Source organism: Palaemon carinicauda, chromosome 22, assembly GCF_036898095.1.
Source record: "Palaemon carinicauda isolate YSFRI2023 chromosome 22, ASM3689809v2, whole genome shotgun sequence".
Classification (NCBI taxonomy): Eukaryota; Metazoa; Arthropoda; class Malacostraca; order Decapoda; family Palaemonidae; genus Palaemon; species Palaemon carinicauda.
The window spans coordinates 108,737,066-108,752,054 of NC_090746.1; the positions used below are offsets into that span (position 1 = coordinate 108,737,066).

General features: G+C 39.8%; 1 long non-coding RNA gene across 1 annotated transcript; it reads left to right on the forward strand.

The window, feature by feature from the left end:
* Positions 1-4,394: 4,394 nt before the first annotated feature.
* LOC137616233 (uncharacterized) lies at positions 4,395-13,100 on the forward strand. Its single transcript, XR_011039357.1, has 3 exons — positions 4,395-4,484; positions 4,742-4,837; positions 12,456-13,100. It is a non-coding gene; the product is annotated as an uncharacterized lncRNA (long non-coding RNA).
* The last annotated feature ends 1,889 nt before the right edge of the window (positions 13,101-14,989 follow it).

Genomic DNA, 14,989 nt, shown 5'->3' on the forward strand with positions numbered 1-14,989 from the left:
CATAAATGTTACTGTATCTGTATTAGTGATTGTACAAATAAAGCTCCTATTCTATTAACAATTACCATAAATATAAAGTATTATGAGGTATCAAAAGGCCTTGTTACTATTTGCACTAGTAATGTGGAAAATATCAATCATATTTATCCTCTCATTTTCAATTGTTCCATTTATGATGCAATCATCATCATCATCATCATCATCTCCTCCTACGCCTATTGACTCATAGGGCCTCGGTTAGATTTAGTCAGTCGTCTCTATCTTGAGCTTTCAAATCAATACTTAGCTATTCATCATCTCCTATCTCACGCTTCATAGTCATCAGCCATTTAGGCCTGGGTCTTCCACCTCTTCTAGTGCCTTGTGGATCCCAGTTAAAAGTTTGGTGAACAAATTTCTCTTGAGGAGTGCGAAGAGCATGCCCATGATCTCATCCACATATGGCATTCGAGTAATCTCTCTTATAGTTTCATCTCTAATCATGTCCTGCCATTTAACTCCCAATACTCTCCTGAGGGATTTGTTCTCAAATCTACAAAATCTGTTGGATATTGCTTCAGTCTTATACCACGATTCATGTCCATACAGTAACACCGATTTCAGTAGAAATTAGTCGATTAATATTTTCATAATATTCATAACTATAATGAAAATCAATAAAAGCAGAAAAAGCGATTATTTAAATGAAAATATGAATATATTCACAAACGAACTAATGAATCTTAAATTACCTGTGTGATTCCTGTAATTATCCAACCAAAGGAAATTTTGATATAAAACACATGAAGAAGTTCAATGGTCACTATGGATATTCGGAGATGCATCAGATTTATTTTCAATCCTCGATTTGCCATTTGCTATCATCTGTAATGCTGTGAGATTTATAATTATGAAAAATGAATATTCCTTAAATGTTTTCTGCAGTGATTTTTTTTTAAAATTCCATCTATGACCTTAAACCAGACCACAAGAGAAATAAGATAAAATTATTGTTCTGTTATATATTTTGCTAGTTCATATTAACGAAAATTTAGGCCTAACTGGCTAGTACAGTGGTAACGCGTCCGCCTAGCATTTCCATAGCAGCAGATTGACCCCAGCCAGGGACCGGGAGTTTAAGCTGTTGCCTAGGGAGGTCACTGCTATGGTTGGGCACAACATTTACCGGGTAGGCCACCTCTGACAACATTTACCGGGGAGGCCACTGCTGTGGTTGGGCACAGCATTTACCGGGGAGGCCACTGCTGTGGTTGGGCACAGCATTTACCGGGGAGGCCACTGCTGTGGTTGGGCACAGCATTTACCGGGGAGGCCACTGCTGTGGTTGGCCGCAGCATTTACCGGGGAGGCCACTGCTGTGGTTGGCCGCAGCATTTACCGGGGAGGCCACTGCTGTGGTTGGCCGCAGCATTTACCGGGGAGGCCACTGCTGTGGTTGGCCACAACAGTGGGGAGTTTGGCATGCCTGGCGGACATTCTAGTGAGTATCTATTTTGATAAAGCTGGAACTGAAACCACACACTTTTAACTGCAAGTACCATTTGTTGCCAATATCAGTGATATTAGATTATCATTACTCAGTATTTGCTATATTACCAGTATCTGCGAGCAGGAATCAAAATTATCATAAATCAAAACAAATCACTTGGTAAACAAACCTTGTATTCATACAAAGGACTGAAACGCCAATTTAAGAATTTAAATCAAAGATGTAAAATAATAAATATTTCTTCAGCTAACTATGTGATAATAAAATTACATAAATTGAAATCTATAAAAAAATTTATACTTCTTCAGCTAACCAAATGGTAATAAGATTACATTAACTGAATGTTATAATATAATTAATACTTCTTCAGCTAACCATATGGTAATAAAATTACAGTAATTGAATGTTAAAAAATAATTAATACTTCTTCAGCTAACTATATGATAATAAAATTACATTAATTGAATGTTATAAAATAATTAATATTTCTTCAGCTAACCATATGGTAATAAAGTTAAATTAATTGAATAGCTTCGAGCTTATAATCAATGTCTGTCCTTGGGGGAAAGATGCTGATTCGGCAAATGAGATAAGAAACCATCTTTGATTTTCATTACGGATGTTTCCCGGAATCAGCAATGGGTTGATTTATCGAACACAGGACATTTGTTTTTTCTCCTGATTGCTTTAACTGCCCTTCTCTCTCTCTCTCTCTCTCTCTCTCTCTCTCTCTCTCTCTCTCTCTCTCTCTCTCTCTCTCTCTTTCTACATACATACGTGTACACCACATGTACCACATACAAAAGAAAACATATTCACATGCAAATACACTCGCCACTCCCATGCATACACGCACATACTATATATGTATATATATATTTATATATATTCATATATTTATATATATATACAGTATATATATATATATATATATATATATATATATATATATATATATATATATATATATATATATATATAATATTATCACTTGCTAAGGTACAACCCTAGTTGGAGAAACAGGATGCTATAAGCCCACAGGCTCCAACAGGGAAAATATCCCAGTGAGGAAAGGAAACTAAGAAAGATAAAAATTTTAAGAATAAATTCAAAATAAATATCCCCTATGTAAACTATAAAAACTTATTGAATAAGTTAAGAGAGATGCAGGTGTAAAGGTTATGAAATTTTTATTAAAAACATCAATAATACCTTCAACGTTACCAAATCGCTATTAAAGAAAATTATTCATAGGCTCCCCTCTAAAAATCTTTTAAGGATATCCTCCACGTCCATCAATGTCTATGAACTTTTCAAGCATCTTTTATACTTCAAAGATTTTCTCACTAGCTTATTCATAATTTTGGCCTTATCATAGTTTTTCTTCTACAGATAAGAGATCGCTCAACATGTCTTGTAACTTCCTCAGAAACTTCTAACTTCCTCTTAATCAATCAATCAATCAATCACTCTTCTAACTTCCTCCCCTTGGTAAACTTCTTTTCTACCTAGCTCTATTCATCTATTATACTTTCACACATATTAATATTATACCTGCTGTTTAAAGTTGTATATTTGAAAAAGCCATTTCTGTGTTAACAGGTTTTACTTCCCTACAGGCAAGAAGAGGTTTGCTGATTTAATGTAATTTATAATTAAAGAGATATTCTAAACAGTACCTCTAATCAGATACTAAACGTATACCACTTTAGGAGAGAGAGAGAGAGAGAGAGAGAGAGAGAGAGAGAGAGAGAGAGAGAGAGAGAGAGAGAGAGAGAGTTATATTGCAAAATAAATAACTTTTATACATTTATGCATCATTGAGAGAGAGAGAGAGAGAGAGAGAGAGAGAGAGAGAGAGAGAGAGAGAGGGTATATTGCAAAAAAAGGACTTAATACATTTATACATCATTGAGAGAGAGAGAGAGAGAGAGAGAGAGAGAGAGAGAGAGAGAGAGAGAGAGAGAGAGAGAGAGAGAGAGAGAGTTATATTAAAAATCCGACTTTTTACATTTATACATCATTTAGAGAGAGAGAGAGAGAGAGAGAGAGAGAGAGAGAGAGAGAGATATTGAAAAACCAACTTTTCACATTTATACATCATTAGAGAGAGAGAGAGAGAGAGAGAGAGAGAGAGAGAGAGAGAGAGAGAGAGAGAGAGAGAGAGAGAGAGAGAGAGAGAAGTTATATTAAAAAAAAAAAACGAACTACTTCAGTCTTAACAAACAAACCCTTGAATATCTCTAATTACCCTCAGATTCTTCCGAGAGATTTCTCTTGTTTCCGGAAAATTTTCCTGAAAAAAGGAAAATTGACAATCTGGGGCTAATTAGTATGAATGGTGATCGGTCGCTTAAGAGGGATTCCTCGTGATCTATCTAATTTAATCTTTGGGGTTATGCGATACGAGATATAATACTCAATTCAATGGTTGTTCATGTCTTTCCAGATCAATTGATTGCCTTTTATATGGACTTATTTTGAACGTTCTTGGTTATCATGTCTTTTTTAACTTCCTTTTTATGTATGCTATATACGCACACACACACACACACACACACACACACACACATATATATATATATATATATATATATATATATATATATATATATATATATATATATATATATATATATATATATATATATGAACATGGTAATTTCATGTTCATAATGATGTTTCTATTCGAATTATTAATCCCATAGCACATAATTTTATGAAACATTCTATCGATATTAAAACCGCAACAATCATACCAGCTAATTTACTTATTGCTGCCATCTGTTGGCCGTTTGACAAACAACTTTAGGGTCCCTGCAGAAAGAGTGACTCCCAGACTCCATAACCCTTAGCTCGCAAATCGGGAGTTTCGGAATCTTTCGTTGGAATAACCTGTCTATAGGAAGTTCAGTTATAGTTTTGGACCGTTAGTGGAGTGTGAGGTAATTTGTAGGGGGGATGGACAGTTTCGTTGTGCGTCGAGTTCTTTATGGTATGTGCTATGAACGATAGTGTTGTTCGAATAAGATTTAGAAAGTGTTTAGCGACTTCTTGTTTCTTTAATTTTTTCCTGTTCAGTGTTTAGGCGTTTTGAGCAGTTTATTGCATGCATTTTATTAAGGTTCTCTACATTATCTTGCCCTAAACACTTCCCAGATGTTTAAAGATTTTGTATTGCTATAATTTCTTTTAACTTACTATTTAGTACATGTTAATCCAAATATTTATTTGAAGTTTTATGTATTTCAGGTTGAAAATTCTGCACTAAACTCCCTCGTTGTACCAGAAAAGCTTTCTTGGTTTATCCAGTTGACTTGACATGTATATTTTTTCGCTATTTTTGAGGTAAGATAGTTTCATATTTGTATTCTTCAACAACCATTTTTCAATATTAATCTTACCCGATAATCATGTAGCTGTCAACTGTTGCCGACAGAAATCTACGGTAGGGATACGCCAGCGATCGCTATACAGGTGGGGGTGAACACCACAGCGCCATCTGTGGTCAGGTACTCTAGTACTTCTTGTCAACACCACCTCAATTTTTCCTCTGTCGTGCCTCCGGCTAGACCTACATGGATACGCTCTTGATTCGTGAGTTATTGCTCACGATTTGGTGATGTATTTGCTCTAGAGTTTAGCCTTCGCTATTCAGGAAGCTATATCATTAGCTTAGCAAGTTTTTGGAATTAATTTGATTTAATTTTTGATTTAATTTGGTACGAAGAGAGTATGAACTCTCTTTCACTTTTAAATGGCCGACCCTTCCCTTAGACGGAAGTGTTGGTGTCGAAGAGAGTATAGACTCTCTTAATTTTGCTTAACAAAGTTATAGATTTATTTTATATCTCTCCGCCTTTTATAGGCCTCTTTGATTAACTTCCTTTTATTATAAACTTATTAAAATTAATTTTTATATTTGTTTATATTCGACCTTTCCTAATGGTAGGCGGTCTTTTCTTGGAACCGAAGTTAATTAACTTTGAGCCCGTCATTTCGTTTTTACCTGTTAACATATTATGCCATTTTAATGTTTTTGAAAGAATTTCTTTGATAGTCTTGTACTGTTTTCAAAGTTGAACTAACGTTTTGTTTTGTCTCTGCAGTTGTTGACGTTCAGAACGTTCAATTTGCGCTCTATCGTTACGATAGAGAGAGAGTCTATCACGGTGTCACGTTGCAGTAAGAGTAAACCGATTCTAGCGTTTTGTTCATTCTTTCTTAGCTTAAATGGTTCTATTCTAATAAAGGAACTTTTTATTTGGGAAACCTTTCAGTTTTTTTCCTTTAACAATAATATGTTTTAACGATATATATAATTGGGCTCTTCTCTCAGGTGCTAAGTCAAGAGAGAGAGAGAGAGAGAGATAGAGACGGAGGGAGAGAGAGGAGGGTAAACGTTTCGTTCAAGCGGGTAACGTTGTTATCGTTTTTGCTCTTCTCCCTAGTCTCTTTAGGGGAAGAAGGTAAACGTTTCTAGAGTTTTATTCTTGTTCTCAGACTTTAAGCGGTGAGAGATTTTAAACTTAGTTTATTTGATCTAGTGTTTAGTCTCTTTTCCAGCCACTGAATTATTTATCTTTCATTATGTTTTTCTGTTACATTGTAATACTGTTGTCGCAATTACTAACTTTTAATGAAGGATAGAATTGCGTGTTTCAGGTACAAACCACTTAAAGTTTTGAGTTCAGTGAAATAAGTGCAAACAGAAAATCAAAAGTGATAAAGTGATAAGCGCATAGTGTTACAGTGTTGCGTTCGAGGGTTCGTCTGTTCGTGCCAGTTGTTCGCCTAGTCTGGGACCTCTTACAAGCTCCCAAGCCCAGGGGAGAAGTAATGTCGAAGGACTTATGGGTTCAGCAGGCCTTGATCGACGAACAGACGTTTCCCTCCGTGGTTTCGGGTGTAACCAACTCACGTAGCCGACGTGATCACCCCACCCACACAAAGACGAGAGAGCCCATTTATTCCTCGTCTGCGGAAGAGGTTTCTCGCAGGAACCATGGACCAAATCTTGCAGCTTTTGAGTGCAAGTCGGTCCCTTCCGCGCAAGTCCAACTCCTAGGTGGTGCCATTAGCACTGGGTCAGTTCAGACTTGCTGCAGTACGACAACTGCACACCTCCAGAGAGGCAAGGTGGTATCGCAACAGACAGTAACTCCGTCTGTTGCCGCACCAGCTGTTTTAGACCCTCAGTTTCAACGGACAGTAGCTCCATTTGTTGTTGTCTTTCTTAAACTCTAGTGGTCTATGCTGCTGACAATGCTTTCTCAGCTTGCGGTGTTGATGCAGGAGTTTCAGGCAGAGAAGGTTAACACACCTCCTCCTGCGAGCGCTCCTCCACCTCTACGCAGTCCAGCCTGCCAGACGTATGATGTTGAGGTTCCTCAAGCTACCTCCATGCGTGAGCTGCCGCGTTGGGAGTTGCCAGATACCAGCTCTGTGCAGCAACCTCCCCTTTCCTTGAGGCAGGAGCCTCTTGCCACGCGGCAACCTCCTCAACACTTGAGGCAGGAGCCTTATGCTTTGCAGCAACCTCCTCTACCCTTGAGGTAGGAGCCTCTTGCGTTGCGACTACCTCCTCCATCCTCGAGGCAGCTACCTCTTGCGGTGCGACAACCTCCACCATCCTCGAGGCAGCAACCTCAACTCCACCTCTGCGCAGTCCACCCTGCCAGACGTATGATGTTGAGGTTCCTCAACCCATCTCCACGCGTGAGCTACCGCATTGGGAGTTGCCAGATACCAGCGCTATGCAGCAACCTCTTGCGTTGCGGCAACCTCTTGCGTTGCGGCAACCTCCACCATCCTTGAGGCAGCAACCTCGACTCTTGCGGCAGCCGCCACCACTCTTGAGGCAAGAACCTCAACTCTTGAATGGGCTCTCGTGGCATGGTTGGTTTCGACCTGGCCTTTCATTAGAAGGGGCTAGCGTTCGATCCCAAGTATGAGGTAGAAATTTATTTCTATTTGAACACGATGTTGTGTTGATATTTATCCATATTGACTCATTAGGGGTAATTTGAATGAATTACTACCAATTGTGTCACGTAGTGGCCCGGGGAAATCTGGTAAAACTCGCTGGTAAAGAGACTGATGTCTCACCAGGTAAATCCTCGGACAGCTAGATTAGTGTCAGGTTCAGATCTCTTTAAAAAATCCTCCTCTACCCATCAGGCAGCCTCATGCTTATGAGGAGCCTCATGCTATGCGGCATCCTCCTCAAACCATGAGGCAAAAGCCTCATGCTATGCGGCAACCGCCTCAACCCATGAGGCAGGAGCCTCATACTATGCGACATCCTCCTCAACGCATGCAGCATAAGCCTCATCCCTTGCAGCTTGAGCCTCATCCCATGCAGCATGAGTCTCATACCATGCAGCATGAGCCTCATCCCATGCAGCATGAGCCTCATCCCATGCAGCATAAGCCGCACGCCATGCAACATGCTCTGCTTACCTTACAGCATGCTCTACATACAGCATGCTCTGCATACCTTACCGCATGCTTCTCAGTCACACATCTTTGGTTGTTGCCAACTCACTAGACTGTCAAGCTGTTTCATAACGTTGCCTTCTAGTCTGCTGCTTTTGCACCAGTGAAACCCTCACTGAGAGAACTTAGCTTTTCTCGGATATGGTTCCTGTAGATGAGAAAGTGCTATTCTCCCTCCTTCTGATTTTCCCTTGAGGACTCTGTCATTTGGAGAGGAGCCTTTAGCTGCTTAGCCTCCTATGGACTTTTATTTAAGCATAGCATGCTTCCAGGGAGGGTAATGGTTCCACTTCAGTCGCTAACCCCGTCTGTTACCACACCTGCTCCCATAGACCTTGAGCTGTGTTGCAAGACATGCAGTCCAAGCTTAGTCCTTGTTAGAGGATTTTTTGTTTACGGAGTCAGTGTGTCACTGGGAAGACGTTCAACAACCAGCAGAAGTGTCTTGTTGTGACGCAGTGCGGCAACCTCAGCAACCCGATAAGGAGTTGTCTGTACGACCCAGACAGTCTAGACAGCTTCGGGTTGTCACTGTACTTCCTCGCTTCCCCATGGTTGACAGTTCACAGACTGTGCAGCAGTACCATGATCTTGTGTCCGGCTCCGTCAGACGACTAGCTTTTAAGAGCTCCCACAAGTCGTCGCTGTCTGGAGATTCTCAGATGGACTATGGATCTGACCAAGGAACTGGGCCTCCTGGTCAATTTTGAGGAGTCCCAGCTCGTCCCATCCCAGACCATTGTCTACCTGGGTATGGATCTTCAGAGTCGAGCTTTTCGGGCTTTTCCGTCGACCCCAAAGATATACTAAGCCCTAGATGGCATCCAGAGCATGCTGAGAAGGAACCGATGCTCAGTCAGGTAGTGGATGAGTCTAACAGGGACACTTTCATCGCTGGCACTGTTCATAGAGTTAGGGAGACCCCACCTCCCCCCCTTCAGTATCATCTAGCGGCTCACTGGATAAAGGACATGACGCTAGAGACGATCTCAGTTCCTGTTTCCGAAGAGAGGAGGTCTACTCTCACGTGGTGAAAAAACAGCTTTCTTCTCAAGGAAGTCTACCTTTGGCTGTTCAGAAACCCGACCGCCGTCTCTTCTCTGACGCATCAGACACGGGCTGGGGTGCGACTTTGGACGGACAGGAATGCTCGGGAACATGGAATCAGGAGCTAAGGACACTTCACATCTATTGCAAGGAGCTGTTGGCGGTTCATCTGACCTTGATAAACTTCAAGTCCCTCCAGCTTAACAAGGTGGTGGAGGTGGACTCTGACTACACCACAGCCTTGGCTTACATCTCCAAGCAGGGAGGGACTCATTCGTGGAAGTTGTTCTAGATCGCAAGGGACCTCCTCATCTAGTTAAAAGATCGAAAGCTCACGCTGGTAACGAGGTTCATTCAGGGCGATATGAATGTCATGGCAGATCGCCTTAGCCGGAAGGGTCAGGTCATCCCCACAGAGTGGACCCTTCACAAGAATGTTTTCAGCAGACTTTGGGCCCTGTGGGGTCAGCCAACCATAGATCTGTTCGCTACCTCGATAACCTAGAGGCTCCCGTTGTATTGTTCTCCGATTCCAGACCCAGCAGCAGTTCACGTGGATGCTTTTCTGCTGGATTGGTCCCATCTCGACCTGTATGCATTCCCGCCGTTCAAGATTGTCAACAGGGTACTTCAGAAGTTCGCCTCTCGCAAAGGGACACGGCTGACGTTGGTTGGCTCCGCTCTGACCCGCGAGAGAATGGTTCATAGAGGTACTGCAATGGCTGGTCGACATTCCCAGGACTCTTCCTCTAGGAGTGGACCTTCTACGTCTACCTCACGTAAAGAAGGTACATCCTAACCTCCACGCTCTTCGTCTGACTGCCTTCAGACTTTCGAAAGACTCTCAAGAGCTAGGGGCTTTTCGAAGGGGGCAGCCAGAGCGATTGCCAGAGCAAGGAGGACATCCACTCTCAGAGTCTATCAGTCTAAAGGGGAAGTCTTCCGAAGCTGGTACAAGCCAATGCAGTTTCCTCATCCAGTACCACTGTAACCCAGATTGCTGACTTCCTGTTACATCTAAGGAACGTAAGATCCCTTTCAGCTCCTACGATTAAGGGTTACAGAAGTATGTTGGCAGCGGTCTTCCGCCACAGAGGCTTGGATCTTTCCACCAACAAAGATCTACAGGACCTCCTTAGGTCTTTTAAGACCTCAAAGGAACGTCGGTTGTCCACTCCAGGCTGGAATCTAGACGTGGTCCTAAGGTTCCTTATGTCATCAAGATTTGAACCTCTCCAATCAGCCTCTTTTAAGGACCTCACATTAAAAACTCTTTTCCTCGTGTGCTTGACAACAGCTAAAAGAGTAAGTGAGATCCACGCCTTCAGCAGGAACATAGTTTTCACATCTGAAACGGCTACATGTTCCTTGCAGCTCGGTTTTTTGCTAAAACGAGCTTCCTTCACGTCCTTGGCCTAAGTCGTTCGAGATCCCAAGCCTGTCCTACTTGGTGGGGGACGAACTGGAGAGAGTACTTTGCCCAGTTAGAGCTCTTAGGTACTATCTAAAAAGGTCATAACCTTTACGAGGACAATCAGAAGCCTTATGGTGGGCTATCAAGAAGCCTTCTCTTCCAAGGTCTAAGAACTCAGTTTCTTACCTATTCAGGCTCCTGATTAGGGAAGCACATTCTCATCTGAAGGAAGAAGACCTTGCTTTGCTGAAGGTAAGGACACATGAAGTGAGAGCTGTGGCTACTTCAGTGGCCCTCAAACAGAACCGTTCTCTGCAGAGTGTTATGGATGCAACCTATTGGAGAAGCAAGTCAGTGTTCGCATCATTCTATCTCAAAGATGTCCAGTCTCTTTACGAGAACTGCTACACCCTGGGACCATTCGTAGCAACGAATGCAGTAGTAGGCGGGGGCTCAGCCACTACATTCCCATAATCCCATAACCTTTTTAACCTTTCTCTTGAATACTTTTTATGGGTTGTACGGTTGGCTAAGAAGCCTTCCACATCCTTGTTGATTTGGCGGGTGGTCAATTCTTTCTTGAGAAGCGCCGAGGTTAAAGGTTGTGATGAGGTCCTTTAGTATGGGTTGCAGCCCTTTATACTTCAGCACCTAAGAGTCGTTCAGCATCCTAAGAGGACCGCTACGCTCAGTAAGAAAGACTTACTTAATAAAGGCAGAGTAATGGTTCAAGTCGTCTTCCTTACCAGGTACTTATTTATTTTATGTTATTTTTGAATAACTAATAAAATAAAATACGGGATACTTAGCTTCTGTGTTAACATGTATGCTGGTCTCCACCCACCACCCTGGGTGTGAATCAGCTACATGATTATCGGGTAAGATTAATATTGAAAAATTTTATTTTCATTAGTAAAATAAATTTTTGAATATACTTACCCGATAATCATGATTTAATTGACCCACCCTTCCTCCCCATAGAGAACCAGTGGACCGAGGAAAAAATTGAGGTGGTGTTGACAAGAAGTACTAGAGTACCTGACCACAGATGGCGCTGTGGTGTTCACCCCCACCTGTATAGCGATCGCTGGCGTATCCCTACCGTAGATTTCTGTCGGCAACAGAGTTGACAGCTACATGATTATCGGGTAAGTATATTCAAAAATTTATTTTACTAATGAAAATAACATTTTTTTTTTCTTTTTCCAACCTATCCTCTCGGCGCCCCTGAATGAGGCTGAGGATTTCCCCTTGGTGTATGTCAGGCTAAGTCTAATGTGCACAAAGGGTGCTTGCACTTTTCCTTAGTCTTAAGAATTCCCAAATTAAGTTTTCATAGTGACTAAAGTTCGATAACGTATCCTTAATTTTTCAGTTATGATGATTGACGGATGAACAATTACCTTACTAAATCTTAAACCTGAAGTCTTAGTGATGCTACTATTATCTGAATAGAAACTTCTCGTTGGGCAACTTCATAGAATTTTTGATAAACTTTACTTAAATATAACTGTTTTCCATAACTTACAATTATATTGCAGCAGTTTCCAAAAACTAAATTTGTCTTTTCGCTTAGGTTTTGGAGTCTAGTCCCATAATTTTTAGAGTATAGGTGAATTAGTTAGCAAGTCTCTAAGGTCCCAAATTTAAATAAACTTTAAAAAGTGATTAAAGTTCAAATTTGTGGCTTCTAATTGGAAACTTAAATTTACATTACTGTTTGGTAATCTTTTAGATTATATTGCTAAATTTAGTGGCTCATAACTAAATATTAATCTACCTTAATTAATTTTAAACTTAATAGCTTATAACTAATCTGTTACCATAATATATTTCTCGACAGTAATTTTGAAGCTATATATAAAATCTTATTTTCCAATAAAAAATCCTAGATGCTCTTTAAAATTAAACTTGGTAAAGACTTATAGCTTTTAATATTTCAGGAGTTTTTAAGATCTCTATTAACAAGAAAAACTGTTTTTCTTGATAAACTGTTTTTCTTGATAGGTAAACATTAAAGATTCGGCTGCCATAATTTACCTGAATAGCTTGAATTTTGGGAAAGATAGATTCGGCAGCAGTTTATGAGACACTACGAAACTACTACGAAATGCGTTATTTGCCTGGAATTGATACAGCTCCATAAGCGGTTATTTAGCAGCTTTTCTTTCTCCTTCGGTAAGTTCTATCTAGAAGACTACAGGAAACACTTGGTTGATGCAGATGAGTTTTGTAAATCTGAATAAATTTTGACTTTTGAATAAATTTTTAGTTTCTTTGTTGTATAATTCTAACTTGAGCCCTAATTTAGGATTCTCAAATACTGGTGAATTGCGGTAATTTAAGATTCAGGCCCCAATATCTTTGTAATTTCTGCTAAGAATACGCTTTTGTTAAAGTATCTTGCTGTGTATTGTATAAGGGTTGTGCTGTGTGTTATGCTGTGTAATAGCATGACCAGTCTATCTTCAGTCCTTTTTCTGAAAGAAGTTCCGGACTATATTACTCGGGTTGCTGGTTTAAAAACTTAAGAAATTCAGGTTTAACCAAAGTATTGAGATAGGGTGAAATGAAGAGCTTTAAAGTAGGGCTCACTGTTTTGCTTCGACATTGGTGATCTTTGAATAAAAAGAATATGCTGGAATAAAAAAATATGCTTGAAATTTTACTTAAAGGAGGATATTTCAGCTGTTAGAGGGGGCGAGTGACTAGAATTGTTTTGAAATTTTTCTGGCATGAGACCTAATCGTATTGAGGCTCTTAATTAAAACAAAATTAATGGCTCTTAAACTACCAAGTAGTTTAAGGATTAGCATTAGCTGAGTTTGTGGCCTTTAATAAATATTAGTGAGAAATGCTGTCAACCCTAACAGGATATAATTTCATTTTAATGAAATTTTGTTCCCAAGCAAAGTCTTGAAAAATCTTGTCAATCTTAGCTGGCATTAGCCAACATGGTGATGAAACTTGAAGGCTGAAATTTAAACCTATAATAAAGTATTTTGTTCTGAATATAGTTATAAATAAAGATTGCGTTCAAATTATAGAACTATTTAAATATACCTGTGAAGGCTTGGGATAGCGAAGGTTGCTGTTCAGTGCAGGTAGACTACAGAGTTGTTAAATTAAAAATAGAAGTGTCAACCTCTTTAGTTAGCAAATAATTAAAGCCTTTAGTGTACACGAGCGGGTAATGGACTTTGTGTAATGGACACGTAAAGTCAATTGATTGGCATGCCCGGCAATGTTAGGTTGCTGGTGCAGTACGATAAATATGAATCTTAATGTAAGTTAAAAAAAATAAATAAATAAAAAAAAGTTAATACCTGGAGTGCTTCAAATACCCTGTACCATGGCATGTACAAAATTATACGTTAATGAATATGGTAGAATATGCGCCGAATTTACTTTAAACCCAACATAGCTATGCAAACTAGCATAGAAAACTTTAGTATACCGAATTGTAAAACTTAATTTTAGTACACAGATTTGTCAGTTTTGTCTGATTGTGCTTACTGCCTGCCTTGGACCTTTATCTGGCAACACTAAACTCTGAGCGAGAGAATTGCTGGCAAATAAGTTCCTGTCTTGCATTCGCCTCTTCCACTGTCGAACACCGCTTGTCACCACGAAGGGGTGTGTTGCTCAATGCCCGTGTTTAGTCTTGAGCTTCAGACACGAGGGTTTTAATTCTGTTACGGAAGAAAGCTGCCTCGAGGACGGAAGAGGGACAGCTGCTACTTGAACAGCTGCCCATTAATGAGATCAAATGAAGCTCCAGAAACTGCCTCTGGTAATGGGTGGGGTTTAATTATTATATGTAACTGAATGGACTACCATCACATATATATTTTGACACTTCACTTCGTTAGCCCCCAAAGAGTTTGGGAAGTTACATCTCCAAAATCCATCCGCCACATATACCTACTAATGGTAATGTAGTCATCTCTAAATTGTATAAAGATATAGAATTTTCACTAAACTTTATTCATTTCATGAGTTTCATGCATATATCTTAATTCTGTACACACGCAGTAAAATTTCCCTTGCTCCCAAGCAAATACAAACCATAGTGCTTTTAGGTAGATGATATTTCAGCTTTAAGCTGGACAGTGGAGTAAAATTTTCTCATTTGAAATAAAAGATCCATTGCTACTGGTCGAAGATGCAAATTCGACTACACAGAGAAGACCAGTAATATTTGATTTAGCATATGAAGTGTTTATTTGGTATTAATTCATACGAAAAGTTTGGCCTTTATGCAGGACCTTATCATATGTGAACGAGCACATAATTATAATTGACAACCAGTGAGTAACAATATTAAATTTGAGCTCTCAAAATTAAAATATTAAACGAATAAAGTCTTGGTTGCCTCAAAACATCCTTGTTGCAAAGACTCGTGATTTTCCTACTACAAGACAATTGGCCCCATCAGCAAATTGATTGTCACTATAACCACGTAGAATACCAATAGACTAATTTGAAGAAAAAAAATGGTCGGTTTTATATTCCTGACTATTTTGTACTTGGACATCTCT